At 43.1% G+C, this 12,584-nt stretch overlaps 1 protein-coding gene across 1 annotated transcript in view; it reads left to right on the top strand.

Annotated features, from left to right (window-relative positions):
• Nucleotides 1-1,967: 1,967 nt before the first annotated feature.
• pvalb6 (parvalbumin 6) overlaps nt 1,968-12,584 on the top strand; it is a 44,711-nt gene continuing 34,094 nt past the window's right edge. Inside the window, exon 1 of the mRNA XM_071474223.1 lies at nt 1,968-2,245. The gene's annotated coding sequence lies outside the window, so the exon portion shown is untranslated. The remainder of the gene's footprint in view (nt 2,246-12,584) is intronic.

Here is a 12,584-nt window from a genome sequence, read left to right as displayed (position 1 = left end):
CAGAGGGTATTTTTACCATAGTGGACTTTTTCAGTCCACTTCCAGCGAGAGGTTCATTTACCTGCAAAGGCAAACAGTCACAGACAGGGCCACACATGTATGCAGAAAGAAAATGCACAAGCTGCTTGAAACTGCACACAATTCGGCAACTTACAGGATTTTTTTCTTTTTGCACCACATTGGAATAAGAGATGGATTACACAGAGAGACAGAGCCTCTGTTTGCCTCTGCCCAGTGACCGTTAACATTTCATGTTGGAACATCAATCAAAACGCAGAGACACAAGACATCTACAAAGAGAAACAAGACGACTACAAAGAGACACAAGATAACTAAGACACAGTAAATTTTCACAGAGAAGCAAAATAATATTAATAAAAACAAATGTGACACTGAATATAGACCACACCGCCTGAGTCACTTTCTGTGAATGTTTATTCATTTTTATTGAAATGTGGTGATATATGTCTACATATAAGAACCCCAGTCCACAGAATATTCTGTATTCATCTTCACCTTCAGACAGACTGGCGGCAACAAATATTATACTTCAACTCTGAGACCAAATTTTATCTTCCTAAAGGAGTTGTAGCATATTTCAAAACACTGCAGATGACAGAGCTGGTGGTAAATTACCAAAGGGCTTGCAGAGATAAGATTACTCTCCCCGGGACAGCGGCAGACATTGGTCATCTTTGGTGCTGTGAGCTATGAGCTGCTGAGAAAACCTGCATTTCTCACTGGACAGATCTGGCCTCACAAGTCCGAAAACGCTGGAGCAAATTCATAAAAAGGTATTAGTGAATAAAGGATAAAGTTAGTTACAAAGCCTAGAGTCTGATTGACAAGAAAAAGTATATGTTATGTTGCTGCTTATGCAAAAGGAGAACTTCACTCCATTTTTTTTCTTTTTTCTTTTTGTATTTGTTGCTTTTCTTTAATTTTCCCTGAATTCTTGTGCTTTGTCGTTAGGAGCCATTGTATGAAATGACCACAGACAGATGCAAAGTTCACCGCACAACTACAAGGAAACACAAAGAAACACAAAATGTGTTCTTTTTCGGTTGCATGCATTCAGTGACACTGCATGTGCCACAGACGACCCGTCACCCGGCCTAAACCTTCTCAAAGCCACATGACACATCAGTGGATTTTCACAATGTCACCATCCTTCATTCAGCCTCGTCTTTTCTTTCTCTCTCTCTTCTTCACCACCCTTTCATCGCTGAGTGCATCTAGCCAGAGGTCAATTTCCTCCTCTTCCTCTGCTCCCCACATGACCCTCTATCATCATCCCTCAGTCCTTTCTTAGCTGGCCCTCTTCCCTCTTCTCTTGCTGCTCTCCCGGTCTTTTCCCCTCCCAGCCCTCCATCCACCACGTCCTGTAAGTTATTGCACCAAACTTAATTGCAGTATCTGTTCTGGGACATGCCAGCACAGGATTGGATTACAGTGTGATTTAATGGACGGAAAGACATTTTCACCACTCTGAAATTGATTGTATCCAGGGGCCTCCAGCATTGACACGAGATGAACTTGTACTTTTTGTTCGGAAATCTGATTGATTCACTTATTTTTCCAACAAATCAAAGCCGCCCAAGAGCAAAGCATCAACATACGTTTCTGTGTTTTCTATGATGTTCTCTACCTCTCTACCCCTTCACCTCTTTTTCATTTCTTGCCTCTCCTCCCCTCTCTTTTCCCCTCACCTCTTCTCTGCCTCACCCTTTTATCCTCCCTCATTTCTCCCCTAAGCACCTTTTCCTTCTTTCCTCTCTCTGCGTCCTTCTCCTTCCTTCCCACCTCCTGTCTCCAACTTTCCTCTCCCTCCATTCCCTGCAATCTCTCCTCCTCCTCCTCCTCCTCCTCCTCTCAAACATCACACAATCCCCTCCTATCCCAATCCAGCGCACCCTCACTCGCTCCCTCTCTCTCCCTTTATCTCTCCCTCCCTCTCTCTTTCTCCCCTTCATCTCACCTCCAGCCAGCCTGAGCACCCTCCTCCTCCTCCTCCTCCTCCTCTTGGATCGCACAGCCTGCCTGCTTTCGTCCACTTTCTCTTTCTCACTCTCTCTTCATACCTCTCACTCTCTCTGCTCTCTCCTGTCTTTTATCTCTCTTTCTCTCTCTGTCTCTCTTTCTGTCCTTCACCTCTCTTCAGCTGCCAGAAGCTCGCTGGCTCGCCGCTCTTCCTTCAACCAGTGAGGTTTCAGAAGCACTCGGGACGCAGACTCTGTCACTGGAGGTAAGTGTCTCTGTGTGCGTGTCTGTGTGTATTGCTGATGGTCAGTCACCTTACCTGCATCAGCTGCAGCTTTAGGAGGCAGATGGGATGACTGGTGAAAAGAAGAGACTATGGGAAGATGTAGTGGAGAAAGCCAGCTGTTCTGCAGTGAATGGGAAAGTGACAGGATAGTGAAGAAGATGTAAAGGAGGCAAACAGCGGTGGATGATGAGGATGGTGATGATGACGGTGATGGTGTCAGGGGAAAAGTGAAAGAAAAGAAAGGCTATTTAGATGCAGTAGTAACAATCGACTGCAGCATCAAAACTGACAAAAAAAAAAAGCTTCAGAGAGTTCAAGAAAACGGGAAGAGATGCAAAAATGAAAGTGAAAGGCAAAAAAAAAATGAACGAAAGAACAGCGAGCAGAGAGTGAGAGAAACATTTCAAGTGAAGGCGGAAAAAACGAGAATGGGATGCTGATGCTTCCCCGCTGTAGCAGCTGCATGCCTACAAACGCAGCGGCGCCTGCCTCCTCCTCTCCCGTAGAAATCCCATTCACAAACAGGACCTGAAAACAGGGGATGGTGATTGGTTCCCCGAGCGCTGTGTGTCTGTTGTGCTTCGTTGTGTGCGTATGTGTGTGAAGGAAAAAGAGGGGGAGATGGAGCAGAAGAGGTTGGTGGGGGGTGGGGGTGGGGGGGGGTGGGATGCTGAGCCTTCAGAGTAGAGACTTGAATGAAACTGCAGGGTGTGCACTTGCACATTAACAGTCCATACTACACAGTGATGCAGAGATGGTGAGTGACGTATAGAGGCATACAGATCTTAGTGCCTTTTCATTTTTACATTGTTACAACATAATGGCAGACGGATGGGCGTGACTTGGGCGAGAGTGGTTTTGCATCAGACTTAAACTCATTTTTTCCCCCTCCCCTGTAACTCTTTCTCCCTCATTGCGTCATTCTCGGTGCTGTTCCAGATTGTCATCCCTCTCCCCGCCATCGTCTCTGGCACAATCTTGCTGCCACCAACAACCCTCTTAGATTAACAGCTGTCCAAACAGCGATGTGCTCCTGCCTCGCCAATGCTGGCCAATTAGAAAGTGACATTTGTTTAGGTGGGGGGGGGCTGTTGCTGCATTAGACTTGAAGGGCCGGGAGGTGATGAATAAGGGAGAGAGATGGAGGTGAGAAAGGGCGGTGGAGGAGGAGAGGAGGGGAAGTTCAGATATCATGAAGTTGAGTGACAGACCAACAGACTAACATCTCTCTCTCCAACACCCTGCGCAAAATAAATAAATAAATAAATAAATAAATGAAATAATACATTATTCTTCAGGGGATATAAAGTCATACAAGGCAATTGAACGCTGGTTTAAGAAAGGATGTTTTTTAATGTAGATTTTGAACAGTAATTTACTTCAAAGTAAATGCACAGTCATCCTTGGTTGCAAATGTAGACATACTCATGAAAGCTTTGTCTGTCAACCTGAGTGTGCTCTCCTGTACATATGCACTTAGTAGGTCAGATATATGGCTCAGACTTCATCAATTTGACACTGTATTAGTCAGGTTTTTGAACTGTATTCTGATGAGAAGTCAATGACAGGATACTAAAATTAGGGTGATGTTTTTACATTATGGACCAAATTACAGTAATGTAGATGGGACGAACAACTTTCCCCAGGTTAATGGCAAACAGAGATGATTTGATTTTATAGATACTTCTTAGCTGATAAAATCAAGACTGAATAAACTTGTGTACTGGTCGGAGGCATGAAGCCATGTTGTTAGGCTGGGTATAATCTATTTATCATGGTCCTGTCGTCGTTAAGGTGTTAAAGGTACAAGACGTCCAACACTCAGTATCTTCAAAGCAGTCCTTTAGGGCAGCAAAACTATAAGAATCAGTTGGGTGGACAGAGATGTAATTGTGTATCATTTGTATGTACACGAAACAACATATTCACAAAAGGGAACAAGTAAATTAAGAAAAAATAGGGGCCCAAAATTGAACCTTGAGGTACACCACAAGTAAGTTATAAATATACCAAGTACCAAAGAGAAACAAATGCCTGAATTCAACAAGCAAGATCATATATATAACACAGTCTATACAAAAACCATCTACACACCCCTCTGGACCATGTGCTCCCACACATCATACATACCCATAAACTCTATCGCTTCCCCATTAGATATAAAAGTCAGGTGTGATGCATGGTAGCAAATCTTCTCCTGACTTCATGGGAATTCAGTGATTTAATGAGCATGGAGCTTCATGGAGTGTGAAATACCCAGGTGTGATATAATGCTCCTCGGGGAGAAGACCTCACAATGTGGCTGTGGGAGTTTCTGTGTGTGTTTGTGTGTGTGTGTGTGTGTGTGTGTGTGTGTGTGTGTGTGTGTGTGTGTCTGTGAGAGAGAGAGCGCGAGAGAGAATGGTTGTGTATGTCTATGTGTGAATCAGAGGAAGGAAGATAGACGGACAGGAAGGTGGAAGAACAGTTTGATGCATTTGTGTGTGAGAAAAAAGACAAAGGGTGTGTGTGTGGAGCTGTGCAGGTGTAGTATGTGTAGTATTGATGCCTGTGTGTTTAGGGAAGCGTGGAGAACCAGTATAGGAGAAATTTAGGACCTGTGTCAGAGGGAAAGGGACAGGTGGACGAGGAAAGGCATTTAAGTACCATAAAAAGTCATACTGGGATTTCAATAAATGTATGTGTGTGTGTGTGTGTGTGTGTGTGTGTGTGTGTATTGAAAATGTGTGGTCTTTGTAGTTATTAAAAACTCTAATTAAGTGCAGGAGCTCTAAGTGCTGCTAAATTCTGGTTAGGGGGGGCTCTTGTGGCCTGTCAGTCGAGATGAAAAAAGTAAGCGTGTGTGTGTGTGTGTGTGTGTGTGTGTGTGTTCTCTCTTATTCCTTATCCCAGTTCACGCATCCAGACACAGTCCTCCGTGTTAACAGAGTATCCACTCTGTGCTGTGTTTGGTTCAGGTACAGAACATCGTTGTCAGCACATCTTCTGAACCGAACGGACAACTTCATATGAAAACTGTCACAACATAATGAGAAATCCACCACTTGGAAAAGCTGTCTCCAACTCTTGAAAAAGGAGGTGAATGCAGACTGGGAATGATGCAGCAATTTACACTATACAATTCTGTCTGAATTTCTCCATCTCCTATATCTCCGCTATGGGCCAGTGGTCTGCCTGTTTCAGCTGTTTCCCCCTGAGAAACTCCTCTAATGTCTTCTCCCTTAGTGTTGCGTGTAGGGCTCATAAACTGATGCTGATACCATCACCTAATGGCTCCAGATTTAAAAATAGGTTTGCTTTGAAAGACTGTGGTAAAATGTGTGGTAATGATTTTCATGCGGTGTGGTAATGATTTCTGCCCTGATTTTACAACAACTTACAAATACATTTACCATATTCACCACCTTAGTTTAGCATTAAAAACACACCATAAACTAAAGTACTGGACAGCAGCATTTTGACCTGATGTTGGTGCTGGATGAAAAGTTCACCAGAATGGTTAAATTCAATATTTGTTGTGACATTTCACCAATCAAAACCAAATATGTCAAACAGCTGGTGGTACAAGAGGAAAGTCAGCAGGATTAACCCTCTGTGGACCATGAACATTTAAAAATCCAGCAAATTACTAGCTGTTCAGATATGTACCTAAGTGGTCAAATAACAGAGAGCCTGACATTGCCGTCCACAAAGCAATGCCGCTAGTGTGGCTAAAAATGCACGACGGAGCAGAAAGATACACAAACACAGTAATCAACAAATGTGTTATCAAACTGCAGGTAGACATTGATTCATCATCTGTCACTGTCTTGACTGCACTCTGCAGTCAGAGTGATATGAAACCAAACACAATGAATGAAGCACTATTGGTGGTTGGGGGTGATGATCATGTGTAGGCATGCATGTGTGTGTGTGTATGCAGTGTGTTTGTGCGTATTCCTGTGTATTGCTGAGAAGCCTATCCATTTTCCGACATTGCCAATTGCCCTCAGGTTGTTTATTTTCTCTCCTCTGTTGTGTTGAGTGTGAGCGAGTGGGATGGAAACCTGCCAGTGGGAGGACTGGAACTGTCATTTTACTGGGAAAGATAGAGGAGTAGTTGTTTGTGTGGGTTTGTGATGATTGGTGAGAGAGTATCAGGAAGTGGTTAGTTAATTGCGAGTAGTCAGAAGGAAGCCTGGTGCTTATGTGGGCAATCATCCATGGGAAATGGACCTTGATTTCCCTGTTGTTTAACATTACCATTGTATTTTTCCTCCGTTTTTTCACTTTGCGCCCATTCACCAATTTCCCTCTTTTCACTGCTTTTTAAATCTGTTGTCAGTGTTAATCTTCCTCTCCTCATTCTTCTCAGCCTCCCCCACCTGTGAGCTGATATATGACTATAAGATAAGTTGTGACTGCTGAGCATATGGTCACCTCGTCTCTATGGTTTCTCCACCACTTAAGAGGTTGTCTGGGTAATTACAACAACGTTCCTCGCCATGGAACAGAGGTCACTCAGAGAGAATTTGCATTTGAGCTGATTTTTGTAATGAAAAGCAGAATTAACCCAGTGTTCAGGGCCCTTGATAAAAGGCATTAATTAAAAGATAGATTCTGATATAAGAGAATGAAGGAGAGTTCATCACACGTTTTTCTTTTTTTTTTTTTTTGCTGAGTTGACAGATTGAAGATAAGAAAGGAAACTAGGGACTTAGTGGCAATCAGAAACACTCAGTGTCAATTCATGACGGTATTCTTCTGGTAAAGATTGACAAGCACAAATGCAGTATACTTTCAGGACCATTTGCTTATCACGCTACAAGCAAAGTAGTCTGTTAACAATCACACACACAATTTGTGAATGTACTGTAGCAGCGCAGGTCACTGAACCTTGCCCAGCAGATGCACACTGATACTAACAGGCACAAACAGGAGCACACACTGGCAAACAAGCTGTGTACTGATGCTGGGCAGGTCACAGATGTCATAGACGTCTCCCCTCCCCCAACCACCCTGTCATATTTACGCAACACACACACACACACACACACAGACACACACACACACACACACGCACACACATAAACACATTAAGAAATGCCCATGATATCATAATGACCCTAAACAGAAGGCTGTGATCGGCAGACAGGTTCTCTGGAGTCGTCGCTGGTGAGTCTTCATTGCCAAGGTCAAGGACAGATGTTGTGTGAGGCGGATGGCATCTGGAGCGAGCTTAATTGTCTCGCTGATAAGCAGGATGATCAGTGAAAAACCTGTTCGCTGTTGCCGGATTAAGGGGTTATTATCATTACGTGAGTGTACGGCTGCAGACATTGGTGTGACATTGTGTGCAGATGTAAGCGTGTATATGTATGTGGATGGCTGGAGCCGAGCCACCTGTTACCATGGAATTATGAGCGTGAAGTGAACAGCATCTATTGAAGCATCAGATGTTGCGGTTTGGCTAATATTCGAATAACTGATGGCATTGTAGCGGTATGCGGTGCTCTGCCAGACAGAGCTCAGCTGGACTTTGTGAGGTCATGTGAAGGTGCTGCACACTATCGCAGTAAATGAAAAGGTCTCAGGTGTTATGCTGCCCTTTGATGGCTAAATTGCAATACCTGCATTACTTTAAATGCCTCAGGTTTCTGGGTGCTCTTCCTCTTTCCTTTAACACCACGGCTTATCTCAAGTTTTCCCTGTCTATCGCACTCATGCAGCATACAAGATGTGAAGTGGTGTTAGGAAAACACACAAACCCCCACCATACCTAAAGGCAGATAAATGGCTTAAGAGTTGTGAGTAATGTTCTGGGAGCAAAGCACTTTTTTTTCCTTGAGGGAGAACTTAGGTCCAGAGGTTGTTTGAGCTATTTGAAGGACTGGATGTGTTTCTACGCACAGCGGTGTCAGAGGTGTGAGTATTTTTACCGAGGTGAAAAAGTCGACACTAACTTTAGACTGTCACAGAGGTCACCCCAGTGCAACAGGAGTCAGCCCTCTTCCAATTAGAAAACTCATGACCTCTTAAATGAGATCATTAATGAACCTGTGGTCAGGTGGGAGAGAGGGTGAGCAAAAATGGATTGAGACTTTTCTTATTTTAGAGGTTGGACTTTTTATTAGAAAAAAAAAATTAAATAGGATGATGATGATGATGATGATGATGACCTATTTTGTCAAAGCCACTTAAAGCCTTTATCACTGGGGAACAAAGTCATGGTACATATATAGATTTACAATGTTTCTTAAGCAGTGAATATTATCAATCTGAAGGTTTTTAAATCTGTACTCAGTCATCAAATGTCATTTTGCAACATCATTGCAACATCATTGCAACATCATTGCAGTTACAGTATGGAGTCTTGCACAAACTCTGTTCTTCGTTGTTTCTTTTTTTTTTAAAGGTAACATCTATTCAGTTTTAAACATTCAAGAAATTTCAATCAGCATTATAACTCTTAGATCATAGATGAGCTAATGGGTCTAATATATTTTAAGGAATAGTTTGTTTTTCTGGGAAATATGCTTAATCGCTTTCTTGCAGAGAGTGGAGAGGAATAAGCCACAGCTAGCTGCCAGTTAGCTTAGCTTAACATAAAGTTTTTAAAGAAGGATTATTCAAAGCGAGATAGAAGTTCTTGGCTCCCAGTGCAACAGGAGAGAACAAGTGGGAGAAGGAAAAGCTGCCACAAAGGCCAAAGTGCAAAGCTGTGCAAATCACCGTCATCTTAAAAGAACTCAAGCTAATGTGGAGCAGCGAACCTTCAATGGTCAAACTAAACAGCACTCTCAACCCATGAAGTGAATGACAGCTCATCTCAGTGGCAGAGATTAGGCAAGATGAGCCGCGGCTTTGGTCTTGCAAAGCGACATTCGTTGTGAATAATATCCATCAATCCCTCTTGAATGTCATATCCCAGGCTACATCCCGGCCCCCCAGGAGCAAGGGCCAGGATGGCCATTTATCACTTCCATACTGTAGTCCGTTTTCGCCTGACCTTCATTTCCAGTCCCCTGATTCTACATTTCATTTAATCCACAATTCTTATCCCATCGTCCTTTCTCTCCATCTCTGCATTATCGCCTGCTTTGCTACTCAATTCTATACTGAAGGTTTCCCAACAGAGTATAAGCCTGAAAGTCTTGACGTCAACCCACCCAGGACCTTGTTCATGCCATACAAAATGTGTGGAACCACATCTGACCCAAAGCTCTCTCAAAACCTGACCCAATGTTTCAATAACCAAGTAATTCCCCTCTCTCTTTTTCTGTCTCTCCCATTCTCTCTCTCACTTTACACACAACTTCTGGTGGTTGCACTGCTTTTAAGGTGTGTCTGAACTAAATGTAAAGGTGGCACAGTGGAAAGTAATGGAAAATGCGAATAGATGTTTGCTCCCGTGGGTCATAGATGTTGAGTGTCTTGGTGGTAAGTCATGAAATCAGACTGACTCTGGGTAGTAACACAACCTGCAAAAAACCCCTGCAACACTGACGTGATAATCGTTACCTGATCGTTATCAAACCCTGATTTTGATATTTGTGATTCAGCAATAACCTCTATTGATATTCTGTAACTGACTCTCTATATAGTAGTTTTCATTATTATTGGTGGGGTCTGCCATTCTCACACTGGGTTTAATTTGATGTGTTCGGATACCTGTGGACACCTGACTAAAGCTTAAATAGATGCATAAAGCAACTTCAAGGTTTTAAATGCTGTGGTTTTCATTCAGAATTGATATCAGTGATCTGCAGGAGCTGATGCAACACTCCCGGTTCTCCCATATTACACCCGTTCAGACTAAGCTTTGAGGCAATTTTGCGTTTCATATTAGACTGTAATGGAACATTACTCTTATAGCCGACTTTTCTCAAGGGGGTTTTCTGTGGATATGACAGCATGATATAGCAGTGTAATGTACTTTACCATATTGTATGCTTATGGAGAGGCCTTTTTGGATTCCTAATGTCTATATGTGTCTCTACACATGTACGTACTGTATGCGGTTGTGTACCTTAATAGAAGTGTATAGGACTCTCTGTATCTCTATTCATTTTTTCCCCGGCAGCTATAACTCAGTTACACTGTCTCCGTCTTTTGTGACTTTATGAATGACTGCACATATATTTCCATTATATTCCAACCCCCTGCCTCCAGCCCATTTTCCACCCTGCTCTCTTTCTCTCGCTTTGTAAGAAGGTTGGCCGTGGCATATAGGCCTGAGGCAAGTCCTGAGCACTTGAGTGTGGACTGAGGGTCAGAATGAACATGAGAGACTATGAGGGGGAGTGTGTGCATGTTGTATGCCCCTCTCGGTGCGTGTGTCTTTGTGTATGAGCAATCGAGGGCGTGCTACTACTGCTGTAACCGTTTTTTTTTTTTTATGCTGCAAGGTCAATGGAGAGCTAATCCCCCCCCCCAACCACCACCACCAGCACCATCTCCCTGTTTCTCACAGCACTGCAGGAGCTGCTGTCAGTGACAAGAGGGTATCAGCTGCTGCTGCTGAGCAGGCATCACTGCCGGGGTTAGGGATGCAGGGCAATGAACACAAACTGGCACAAATTGGCATCCTCGTGCACACTCATGCATGTGGGACAGCATTGCTCACTCACACGAATACAGATTCCAATGCATATACACACAGCATGCCACCAACGCTCAGAGAAGTGCAGTGATGAACACTTAAGTTGCGATGTGTGGATAGCCATCCCACTTACTCTCCTACTCTACTAAATGCATCATTATCCAACTGTGAGGAGACACTGAGAGTCTATATTTAGACCATCCGAAACAACCACCAGCAAAACTCAAGTGCAGTGCAGGCAAGTCATGTGTCAGTATACAAACCACTTGTGTAATGATGCACAAAATTAGATGGATGAACACTCTACAAGATGAATGCCTAATTACAAGTAGTAGCAGCGGTGAAAATAATTATTGTGATATAAAGTGGATGACAGTGTAGCACGTTCTCTTACATAAGTGTATTTTGCCTTGATGGCTCAAGGTCAAACTCCCCTTGTTAAGATGAAACAAATCTGCCGATGATGTAGGCGACTACACCCGGCTTTATGTCAAATGAATTTAAGCAGTCTTCAAACTGTGACTTTAACAACCCCTCCTCTCCTATCTGCCTCTTTTCTCCACCGTCTCCTCTCACATCACAGACATGGTCCAGAATACAAATTGTGTTTTCCTTTCTTTATTTGGGTATCCTATAATACTGTAGGCCAGCGGAGAATGGGAGACGGGAGTGAATGTGTCCCACCAAAAGAAAAGAGAGGCAACAATGAGGTGGTAAAGCTACTCTCAAGACAAAAAAGACAAGGGGACAAAGAGAGCTAGAAACAGAAACAGACAAAGAGGGAGAGAATATGTCGAGAAGAAAGGAAGATACATTAGCAGAAAAGATAAATAGACAAAAGGTAAAATGCAGATAAAGGAGGGTGTACTTGAGCTGTGTCCCATAATGGGTTGGATCGTCTTCAAAGGATGTGGTTCATGATTTGCCCCAGCCAACAATGACAAAAGGTACTTTGTCCTCAATAGTGGCTAAAAACGGCACGATGCTGCAGAGTGCAGTGTTGATTCTCAGTGAGATTGACAGCACGAGTGATCCTTTCTTATTGCAGTGACGCTTTTGGTTCAATGTTCAGATCAACGAAGCTTTGACTTTTACCTGTAAGATAATACAAGTCATCAGGTATCGCCTGCATCCCTGCAGTCTGCTTTCATAGGCTGCGAGAGACAAATTTAAAATGCAGCATTACCCAGAGAGAAACAGCGGTGAACACACAACAACGAGGGAACTATTTGAATTTAAAGAAGAATAATAATGTTTCTACATGGAGTTAATTTTGTGCTTTGCTCTCAGGTCTTTTTGAAGTTTGCCAGACCTGGCAGGTATTTTACCTTTGCCATGCTGTGTGTTCAGGAAATAGTTGCCATGCCCAACTGTCGAGATGAGTGATCTGTTAAACTGGATTTATACTTGATGCCAGGGGTTAACAGGAGTCGTGCTGAAATACCTGCAGCATAGGTTTTGATTTACAGTTTTATTTGAATCGTTGACTCAAGTGTTTTCAGAGCTTCGCAGTAATTCACACCTAACACAGAACTATAAATCAACTGAGGAAACTATTGAGGGGGCGCTTTAGTATTGCACTTCCATAAAGTCATGAGCGACAGATTAAAAACAAGAATGATCAAAACCAACGCAAACCAATAGCAGCATATTCTGACTTTTTGTCCCAAGTGTGGGTCAAAGTCTCAAAACACTGGATCTTCATTAGACCCTCCCTGCCTCCTAAATACCCAGATC

Source organism: Trachinotus anak, unplaced genomic scaffold (assembly GCF_046630095.1).
Source record: "Trachinotus anak isolate AG129_WGS33_773 ecotype Australia unplaced genomic scaffold, CSIRO_AGI_Tana_v1 ptg000003l, whole genome shotgun sequence".
In the NCBI taxonomy this organism is placed as follows: Eukaryota; Metazoa; Chordata; class Actinopteri; order Carangiformes; family Carangidae; genus Trachinotus; species Trachinotus anak.
Note: the sequence above shows the minus strand (reverse complement) of the source record. Positions and strands in the feature narration are given on the sequence as shown.